Raw genomic sequence first — 10,598 nt, 5'->3', positions numbered from 1 at the left:
CGCGGAGTGCGGGAGACAGGGAAGAGAGCATCCTTTGTAAGCCAGCCATGCAGCTTCTGGCTCTTCGATATTCAGCGCACCTCCACAAAGATGGCAAGGGAGGGGACTGTGTGAGGGGGTGGGTGGCGGGGGCTGGATGAAGAAGGGGCAGCAAGGAGGTGAGCCTGGGTGATAGACCTTTGGGTGGTGGAGGTCTGGCAGATATAGGAGCAGTTCGAGCCCTGCGGCCAGAGCACAAACACTTCCTCATTCACAAGACTGCACGCTGCACAGCTCTGACCCGCTTTGCAAATGCTTATTATGAGTTTCCATGCTCGCGTCTAGTCTGCCTCCTACCCTCAACATCCTCTGACCCCCCCAGTCTTAGAGCATGCTGACTCACTCCTCTCGAATCTCAAATGCGGGAGTCCTGTCATACTCCCGAACAGCCATCCAAACCCCCTACCATCACCACCAGCCACCAGCATCCTTCACAACTGGAACTGCCAGCCTGCCAAAAATGATTTCCGCTGTTTCCCCAATAATAAATGAAAAGAAGTGTCTGTATTTGTAACGGTTGTAAATGACTTGTTGGCAAATAATCTGTGAAACATACGTCAGAAACTTCTTTCGTGAATGATATAAAGCTAGAAAGAAAGATTCCTGTCATGAGGTAGAAGCTGCAATCAGATTCTGTCAAAGAGGCTTTTATATATTGTTTAATTATGAATGTAAAACTCTCACTGGCGTTAAAAAAAAATCTCTTTTTCAAGAGCGAGCCAAGAGTGTAGCAGAAATGACAAAAATATAACACAACACTTCTGTAAAAATATTATAAGTGGCCAAAAGGGACTGGATTGATTAGAATGTGAAACACAGAACATGTACAATAACGCAGAAATATACTTACAAAATTTCTTAACCTTTTGTATCTATTGTGGACTGCAAACTATTTGCCAATATAAGCAAATATATTAGACATAACAACACACAGAAACATCTGAAATTACTGCTGTTAACTGCTAAATGGGCTTTTCATTCCTCTGCATGAGCACTTAAACCTATACGTAAAACCTCTGATGCCACAGTTGCGCGCGTTTAATGAAGATCATGTGGTGGGCAAGAAGGGGAAAAAATGACACTGGGACACTGATGTGTGCAGCTCGAGGTCAAATGTCTCATTTAAAGAGATTGTCGTGTGTGTTTTAACAAAATGAAGAGCCTGTTGGCGTCGCAGTTAGAGTAATAAGGAAAACTGAGGTCTTTGAACAGGTGTGTTGGCGTCCTTCGCTCTCCGGGCTGCAGCCCGGCGTTTCATTATCTCCGCTCTGCAGGCAGTGTTTTAGTCAAAATCGCACATCAGACAATTTCTCCCGATGAGCGAGCATCATTCATGGTTGAGCATGTAAAGAGGAGCCCCGGGGGTCAGACAGCGAGCGCAACCAGGACACCGCAGGTATCCATCTGGTGTGGCAAGGTGTAAAATATGCACACGCAGTTCCGAAAAGCATGCATTACTGAGAGGAGTGGATGGGTCCAGAATGAACATCATGGCTCATTAATAGTGAATGTGATTACTGTTTCCGGGAAAACAGCAGTCTGGGTGGCTGGTAGTGGTGGTGTTGGGTGGTGGGGGGTAATTGAAGTGGTCGAATCTAAAGACTTATTTGTTTACTCAGCACCAACTGCTACTGTCAAGTCATGACTCGTGACTGAAGTTTAGAACTAATCCTGCCGAGCTTGTCGCCCTGGAAAGCCTCTCCTCTCCTTCTCTCGCTCTCTGTCGGAATTGGGGGAGGGGGGGGGGGGGGGGGGGGGGGGGGTGTAGAGAAGGGTCGGAGTCATTCATTTTTAATTATCTCAGCTTTGAGTCAACTATACCTCAATTACCAACAGGATTTTAACAAAGCCAGGAGAGAGAATGAGAGGGTTTTTCTTCTTCTTCTTGTTTTTTTTTGAAAGCCCGAGTGAAGGTCGCACACCGCGGGGGGGGGGGTACGGTGCACATTTAGTGACTTTCAGCTGCTTGACACACAGACTTAGCCACTGACACAGCATCATCCGCACAGGCGCCAGATTCGGTTTGACGTGAACCCAGATTACCGTGTCACCCCCTGAGGGGTTCCCACGCTGAACGAGCAGATGCTTCCCTCTTCTCCTCTTCCTGCCTCCTCCCTACTTTCGGTTACATATGCTCCGGGGTGATGGACGACAAAGAGTCTGGGTGCAGTTTACACCAGACATACCAGGCACCATTAGGAACCATTTTCTGCCCATTTGCCTGATAGCTGCTATCACTTATAGAAGTGATTTGCTCTCCTTTCCTGCACCCTGCGTCCCTTCAAGTGATGGATCTCCCATTGATTTGCCAGCGCTGAAGATCTCTAAGAGAACAGAGCGGCGACCAAGCAGATGTGCCAGTCAGCTCTCAACTATCTGTCAACCGCTGGTGAAAGGGGACAGTTTAAGCCTTCTTAAGGATCCTATTCACAGTGACTTACTAAAAGTGCTTATGCTAATCTCGTTATCGCTCCTGGCCTCGTGGTAACAGAGGATGGGAAGCTGCTGGGAGGTCAGGGGCAACATTATTTTTTTACCAAACAGGTCCCAAATATTTACACGTTCCTCCATCTGCTTCTTTCTTTTCACTTTGGGTATTGTTGAGTCATTTCTCCATCCTACACGGAGATCTGCGTGGCTCTAGGTCTCTCCTAACCAGCTCACACCAGGATTATGAATTGACTGTGTTTCTGCGCGCTAATCTTATTTATTGCTCAGAGTGCGCTTGTTAAGTTGAGATATCAAAAGCGGGGTGTAGCATTAGGCAGGATTTTCACGCTAACTGGCCTCGTAAAATATAAATGCAGGCATAGGTGGCGATGGACATTTTTTTTTTTTAATGGCCTCCACAGCTGTTGTTTGATCAGCCATCATCCAGTGCAGCTGACAGGCCAGAGCCACAGCTGGTGAAATTGAATATGTCAGGTAGCGCTTCATAAACAAGTCTTTAAAGGGCTTTTGATCTGCTCTGCAAGGACTTTGCAGGCTGATCAAATCTGCAGGGCAGATACAGTCAGTGATCTGAAATGTAGATGCGACGGCTACGCTCTTTTTGAAGGAGTCACCCTCAGTGACCCGGCGACGGGAGGACGTGATGAGGGTGCTGAAATAAATGACGTAGATACATAAAGGTCGATTTGTAATTGACGTGATGGGAGAGACTGGGGGGATGGGGGCAAAAACCACAGTGTGTAATGATTTTCTTTTTCTGCAGGTCTGCAACACAACATTTCAAGTGAAACCTGATCGTACGAAGAACCCCCCACCACCCCCCAAAGAGTGTGTGCGTGCATCTCGTTATGATGCTGCAAACAACACAGAGAAACAAGAGGCAGAGAGACAGCAACACTTCTTTTTTGATCCTGCTAGCTGAGCTTAGCTGGATCAAGCCCATCACTGGTGGGGAAACCCACAAAGGTTTAGACAGTTTTAAAAATGTCAAAACACTGAATTACAGTGGTAGTTGTACATAATTACACCTGTACTACTGATGCACCACTGCACTGCCAGCATTTTACTATTAACAGATTGCAGTGGACTTGTTTTAAAAAAGACTTAAAGACTTTAGTCCAGTGTTTCTAGCCATAAGGGGTTGCAGAGATGATTAATGAGGTTCTGCTACACAGATTTATCGTGGTTTTGTGTCTCTTTTTTAATTTGCTGTGAAATATTGATGCATTTACATCTTTGGGCTTCAATCGGTTATTTAAATTAAACCACTGGAGACTTTCAGTGAGGAAATGTTTGGTTTGTGGCTCTGACAACAACTCAGAAACATCAGAAATTTCACCTCAATTAGACAGTCTTTCTGCTGTAATACTGGTTTTTAAATAATAATATTGTGTCTTTTAAAGCCTCAGTCTGAAAACTAAGCAGTAACTTAATTACTTGTTTAATTTAATTACTTATTTAATAAAGACTCTACAATAATAGAGAAAAAAAAACAATCCGACCATTCCCTATGAGCAACCGCTTGGTGACAGGAGAAGAACTCCCTTCAGTAGGAAGAAAGACTTCAATTAGAGACCTGCAGCTGCTTGCTGGCTCAAGAAGGAACAGCCAGTTGGTTGGGGGGGGGGGGGGGGGGGGGGGGGGACCAATGCACCCCGCCACACTGCTAAAACTGCTCTGGAATTGTTTAAATGAGACAAAAGGTCAAAGGCATCACACTGACCTCAAAACTCCCCAGAGCCTGACGCAATCAAGCATGGATTGCACACCTCACAACAAACCAGATCCACCCAGGATTTGCTGCCAGTCCAGGTGCCTGACAGTACAGCACACAAACAGGTGTTGGGTCCATACATTAAATGTTTTGAATGTGACTCTAATGTAGCGGCTGATAGTTGTGTTTGATTTTAGGCTATTTGTTTTATCTGTTAGGTGTGAGGGAATAGCCACCATCTGTTTTAATTAGATCGTTTCATTCATTCAGATGAAACCCCACAGATGCTAACATTATTAATACAGAACTGTGCAAAAGTCTTGTGCTGCACCTCATTCCTTTATATGTTGCAAGGAAAATGTTATTCAAGCATACATGGCAGCTAATGCAGCTTTTTGTCATTTCTTTAAGTAGTCTTTAGGAATAGTTCTGAAGGGTGCGTGGAGGACATTCAAAGCTCTTCTCTTGGCTGTTGGATGCCTTTTGTTCTGTTTTGTCAAAATGATCCCACACTGCTTCAATAATGTTGAAATGTCAACTTTGATTCATCACTCCATCAAACCTGCTGTTCATTTGGCATACGTCAGCTTCTTTTCCCCGTTTCCCTTCCTTAACTCTGTGGAGCCTGAACCATGAAATAATTGTCAGAAAATTTAATTATTTTTAAACTGGAGTGTTTATTAAATATTCTGACAATTAAAAAAAGAGAAGGAAAAATTTAATATCAATTTGCATATATGAGTTTTAGTTTGTATCATTTTTGCTACACCTGGCATTTTTGTATAATTTATCCCTCACAGCAGCACTACACGTTTCTGATAATATGCATCAGTAAGAATAAAAATTCTTACTAATAATGTAGCGTAGGTCTCAAAAACTCAAAGTTCAAAAAATCTGGTTTTACTGGTATAAGAAAAGCTTCTTGACAGACATCCTTCAAGTTAGACCTTCTCTGTGGAGGCTTCAGTGACCAGTACATGGATCAGCTGGTTTAAGGTCTCTCACGTCCTGTGTCAGGTCGCTGCTGTGTTTTTCCTCTTTCTCCAGGGAATAACTTTCAGATACTGTTCATCAGCTGTATGTACTACATATCCTAACTTTATTTGTCTTCCACTTGTCCATCTCTTCAGTTAGGTGCCTTTTTACAGTGGCTTGCAAAAGTATTCAGCCCCCTTGAACTTTTCCACATTTTGTCACATTACAGCCACAAACATGAATAAATTGAATTCCACGTGAAAGACCAACACAAAGTGGTGTACACGTGAGAAGTGGAACGAAAATCATACATGATTCCAAACATTTTTTTTACAAATAAATAACTACAAAGTGGGGTGTTCATAATTATTCAGCCCCCTGAGTCAATACTTTGTAGAACCACCTTTTGCTGTAATTACAGCTGCCAGTCTTTTAGGGTCTGTCTCTACCAGCTTTGCACATCTACAGACTGAAATCTTTGCCCATTCTTCTTTGCAAAACAGCTCCAGCTCAGTCAGATTAGATGGACAGCGTTTGTGAACAGCAGTTTTCAGAGCTTGCCACAGATTCTCGATTGGATTTAGATCTGGACTTTGACTGGGTCATTCAAACACATGGACATGTTTTGTTTTAAACCATTCCATTGTTGCCCTGGCTTCATGTTTAGGGTCGTTGTCCTGCTGGAAGGTGAACCTCCGCCCCAGTCTCAAGTCTTTTGCAGACTCCAAGAGTTTTTCTTCCAAGATTGCCCTGTATTTGGCTCCATCTTCCCATCAACTCTGACCAGCTTCCCTGTCCCTGCTGAAGAGAAGCACCCCCAGAGCTTGATGCTGCCACCACCATATCTGACAGTGGGGATGGTGTGTTCAGAGTGATGTGCAGTGTTAGTTTTCCGCCACACATAGTGTTTTGCTTTGTGGCCAAAAAGTTCCATTTTGGTCTCATCTGACCAGAGCACCTTCTTCCACATCCAATCCAATCCAATCCAACTTTATTTATATAGCACATTTAAAAACAACAAAGTTGACCAAAGTGCTTTCCAATAATAAAACAGAGATAGCAGAGATAGCATGTTTGCTGTGTCCCCCACATGGCTTGTGGCAAACTGCAAACGGGACTTCTCATGGTTTTCTGTTAACAATGGCTTTTTTCTTGCCACTCTTCCATAAAGGCCAACTTTGTGCAGTGCACGACTAATAGATTCCCCCACCTGAGCTGTAGATCTCTGCAGCTCATCCAGAGTCACCATGGGCCTCTTGGCTGCATTTCTGATCAGCGCTCTCCTTGTTCGGCCTGTGAGTTTAGGTGGACGGCCTTGTCTTGGTAGGTTTACAGTTGTGCCACACTCCTTCCATTTCTGAATGATCGCTTGATCAGTGCTCCGTGGGATGTTCAAGGCTTGGGAACTCTTTTTGTAGCCTAAGCCTGCTTTAAATTTCTCAATAACTTTATCCCTGACCTGTCTGGTGTGTTCTTTGGACTTCATGGTGTTGTTGCTCCCAATATTCTCTTAGACAACCTCTGAGGTTGTCACAGAGCAGCTGTATTTGTACTGACATTAGATTACACACAGGTGCACTCTATTTAGTCATTAGCACTCATCAGGCAGTCTATGGGCAACTGACTGCACTAAGACCAAAGGGGGCTGAGTAATTACGCACACCCCACTTTTCAGTTATTTATTTGTAAAAAATGTTTGGAATCATGTATGATTTTCATTCCACTTCTCACGTGTACACCACTTTGTGTTGGTTCAATAAAATTGATTCATGTTTGTGGCTGTAATGTGACAAAATGGGGGAAAGTTCAAGGGGGCGAATACTTTTGGAAGCCACTGTATGTGTGAATGATTCATAGGTCACTGTTAACAAAGAAAGCATTTCTTTGAAAATGTTCAGGTACAAGGACTGGACTGAAAGTAAGTGAAAAAGCAGCCAATGTCCAAAGAAAAGCCTGGAATTATGGACCACTTAAAAAAAACCCCAAAAACCATGAAAAGTCTGGCTCTTTGGAAGCTAAATATAAAAAATGCAGGGTGGCTCAAGATTTTTGCACAACACAATATATAAAGAATAAAAAAAAGAAATAAATATTCTTGCTCGAGAACTAGAAACCAACATATTTTAGTAAAACCTGCTTTTTATTAGTATTTTATCATTTTACTGTAGATGTTTTATATAGAGAGAGAGTGCAGTGAAGTGCTGGGTTGCTGTCTCTCTCTTAAATTGGGACAGATTGCACTCCACATTATAAATTATAAACCTTGTACAGCCTGCTTTGGCAACAGTGTAGTGCAGTTAATTATGGTATCTGTGAAGTAAATTTGAGCTTGAAGGACACAGCGAGATGAGGGAGAGGAGACAGGTGTAAACAGACTGAGAGAGAGAGGTGGTGTGGTGTGGTGGGGAGGGAGGGAGGGAGGGAGCAGAGAAAAGATAGAAAGGCTGTCTATATATAGAGACAGACTTGGAAAGGAAGAGAAGTGACGAGAGATGAAGTGCCGACGAAAACTGAAGGGTGAAATACAGCCAATGTGATTCTGTTACTTTGTGAGACTTCGGCAAATGAAGTGGGAAGTGAAAACCGAGCTGTCTCGACATTTGAAAGCATTCAAAACCAGCCTTCATGTGCGTGCTGTATGCTGGGTTGTAAAGCTGCTGCACTGATGCTGGCAGGGGTGGGATGCTGTGCTCTACGTCTGCAGCAGCAGCAGCAGCAGTCCTGGTATTCAGGGGCTACATCTCAGCCTTTTTCTCACTCTCCCTCTCTCTCTCTCTCACGCACGCACACATACATGCTCCCTCTCCCTCTCCTCTGTTACCTTGGTAACATATTTTCTGCATGGAAATAGCATCTCTTGCTGTGCTCACCGCGAAAAAGAAAGAAGAAAAAAAAAACGCCACTTGAAGTGATTGAAACGTGTGTGTGTGTGTGTGTGTAACTGTGGATTTGAGTTGGGAGATTTGACCTACAGTTCAGATGAGATTGAGTTATTACTGTTCTGCATGTCTTACCACCAAATTGACTGTGTGATCGAGCAGTGGACCAGTTAAGCATAATAGTCGCTGACAGGCTTTCATTATAAGGATGTAGTGGAGGTGAAAGTGGAGCCCACATGAGAGCCAATTTGGATAGATTTGCAGTCACCTTTAATAGGTGGAAACACGCAAATGATGCATAAATATATCAAACAAATCGCTAAATCGATGTTTGCTTATCTGAGTGTCTCTGCATGTTTGCATCCAGCACAGGACTGTATGCAAGAGCAAGTGTTATTAAGAAATTTAAAATAAATAATAAACCACACGGGGCTGAGAGTTGATCTGCTCGGATTTCCCGATTTAGTCTCTGTTCACAGATGAAAGAGGGGGGCTTCAGTGGTGCAGCAATTGGGGTGTGAGGGGTGTGTGTACCGTACAGCTGAGGCTGCCTGGTGTGCTTCAGTGTTGTAAGCCGTTTGCTTGCTTGCCTGTCAGAGGAGCACACGCACAGAGGGAGAGAGAGAGGAGAGGAACGGGCAAACTAATGGAAGAAAGATCGAGATACTAGGTGAGACCACGCTCAGCTGCAAATAAGCCGAGACTAGTCCGAGGCAGTGAGGGAGAGGGAGAGAGAAAGAGGATAAGATCCAGGTAAACATCGAGCACAGGATTAACAAAAAACAGAGAGCGAAAGAAATAAAAAGAAAAAAGAACACACAAACACACAAGTGTCTTGACTCCTGGGAGAGAGGAGCCATAATGAAATAAGCATCTGAAAGAGAGCAGGTGTTGGAGGCTTGACAGACTTCGGCTGCATAACAAGTAGTGCATTTACTCTCCCCTGCCTTTGTCAATCAAAACAACCAATCCAGTAAATAAATGCTCCACACAAAGATGGGCTTGCACATCAGTCAAAGCTGGTCTCAGGTAGAGATGGGGGAAAAATTGAGCCTGGTACTGAATTTAAAGCAGGTGTGTACGGAGGAATGAAACACCAGGAATGCACTGAAGTTAAATCAATGTATTTCCTCAACAGAGATGCAGACCAGCTCGGGTTCCTTTTTGTTTTCCTTTCCTTCTTTTGAATGATTTTACGTGACAGAGAGAGGACGGGAGTTTTTCACTGTAGGAAACTCAGAGAATTTCTTCCTCCTCGGAGGCTGCTGGGTGATGGAGCCTCTGCCTGGGGATCAGCACCACGGATAGCACTGCTGCCTGGGTGAGATCACTGAAGTGTGTTGCCTGCAGAGGGCGGTGGGAGCCGGTTTGGAATCTGCAGCAGGATGACTAGGATCAGGGCAAAGAGCAGGATCTTAGCAGGATGCTGAGGTAGACAGTTGTGCTAATCCTGCTGGCTGAGCGGAAAGCGGAATTGGACTTATGTGTAAACTTGAAAATTGCAAGTGGATAGCCGACAAGGGAGGAAGGAAATCCCACTGAGCTTATGCAGCTTTTAGAATGCCTGTTATCCTTGAATTTAATATGAATGGAGGTGGACACATGTTGCCTTTGTGGAGGATTAAATATTGTTTTCTTTGTATCTTTTAGGGGGGAAATGCACATATGCTTTGGAAATCCTGCAGTGTGTTTGCTAGCTGCAAGAAATGAGACTCAAGGGGTGATTTTTGAAAGGCTGAACGGGCCTACAGGCATAAACCCTGCAGTCTTGGGTGGTGTGAGTCATATGACTACTAGCACTTGTTGATAACAAGAAATCAAAAGGACCTCTGCATAAAGTGTAAAGTAAAACTAGTCATGTTTAATGTAGTGGTCTCCAATACTGTAAATGGTGGTATTTTTTAACTACCAAATAAATACAGGGGCAGTATTGCTGCTACCAGTACTGATACTTTTAACCCATAAAGGCAGCTCGTGTAGGGCAATGTGTCACAACTTAATCATTAATAATCATTCATTTGCAACCACTAAATCACTGTAGTGATTTTGACCTTCCACAATAATAAGTTAACACAATAAAACACAACTTTCAGCTTTTCATGTATTTTGAAACTTGAAGCTTACTCTGTTTAAATCTGTTGTTGGCTATAAATCAAATACATGTGACAGCCAACAAGAAAAGGTTAAATACAGAGTATTGATCAATACTATCGTTATTTGAATCGATCTGCCCACCTCTAGTTTAATAACCACATAATTATTATTAATAGACAGGTATCTGGTAGATTAGGTGGACCTGTATGCAAAAGTCTGCAGTTATTTAAAAAACACAGCCACACTTTTTTTATTTGAACAGAATTATTCTTCAAATGTTGGTGCTCCGTTTCACACAATATGAAAGATATTTTTAGGCTGAGCAGGCTGCTTGACAGCTCCTTTGGATCATTGTCTTATTGTAGAAGTCAGACTCGTTTCACGTTCCATTGTCATGACTGACTGCGTGACATTTTCCTCACCATTTGTGTTGAATCCATTCATCC

This window comes from Astatotilapia calliptera, chromosome 15 (assembly GCF_900246225.1).
Source record: "Astatotilapia calliptera chromosome 15, fAstCal1.2, whole genome shotgun sequence".
Classification (NCBI taxonomy): domain Eukaryota; kingdom Metazoa; phylum Chordata; class Actinopteri; order Cichliformes; family Cichlidae; genus Astatotilapia; species Astatotilapia calliptera.
The sequence above is the reverse complement of the archived record's forward strand: the minus strand, read 5'-3'. Positions refer to the sequence as shown.